Source organism: Prunus dulcis, unplaced genomic scaffold, assembly GCF_902201215.1.
Source record: "Prunus dulcis unplaced genomic scaffold, ALMONDv2, whole genome shotgun sequence".
NCBI lineage: Eukaryota > Viridiplantae > Streptophyta > Magnoliopsida > Rosales > Rosaceae > Prunus > Prunus dulcis.
Genome location: NW_023010530.1, coordinates 4,052 through 4,812, shown reverse-complemented (window position 1 = coordinate 4,812; position 761 = coordinate 4,052).

The following is a 761-nucleotide window of genomic DNA, read 5'->3' as shown; positions in this document are numbered from 1 at the left end:
TTTGTTCACTCTAATGTTAAGATCAGCCAAAATTGCCTCGTCTTCAACACATTTCTCGTGCCATGAATTGATCAGTCTGGAATTATAATCCAGCTTGGCACTGACTGCATGTATTGCCTCTAATGGATCATCGGAGTCCCCCTCACTCCCAAATGATGTTGAAAAAGGAAGGGGACGGCGAGTAGAATGTGGAAACAAAACCTGCGACTCCAATTTGTCATCTTCGATTGTATTGTTGGCGCCTGAAGAGGTTGACATGCTTGAATAATCCTCTTTGTTTTGGGAGGATGAGGATTGCATATGCAAGTTCGTTTCAGAAAGGGAAGATAGGTTTATAGACCAACATACAAAGCTTGTGTGTAGTCAACATATGTACTTTTTGGCGGGAATTTTTTTAAAAGAGGTGTCAGGTTTTGCTTTTGAAGCATGTCAACCTCACACTCTCCTTACACCACTGATAGTGGTTGAGAGAAACTCAATGGAAGTGACATCTACTTAGTTAACTCAACCAAACTAGTTAGGATTAAACTTATATTGTATCAGACCAAAAATTAATTTATACATTGTCCACCAAATATTTTTGGCGGGAAGCCTTTTCTTGGTATTACTATCACCCCTTTCATATAAATTCTCCTCCCCCACAAAACTCACTCCTCCACCGAATCTGTCTCCATCTACTGATACTCTCTCAACCAAACAAACTCATTCCCCCCAAAGAATGGATTTACTAACCAAGTTTGATGTGAGCATAATAAACACCC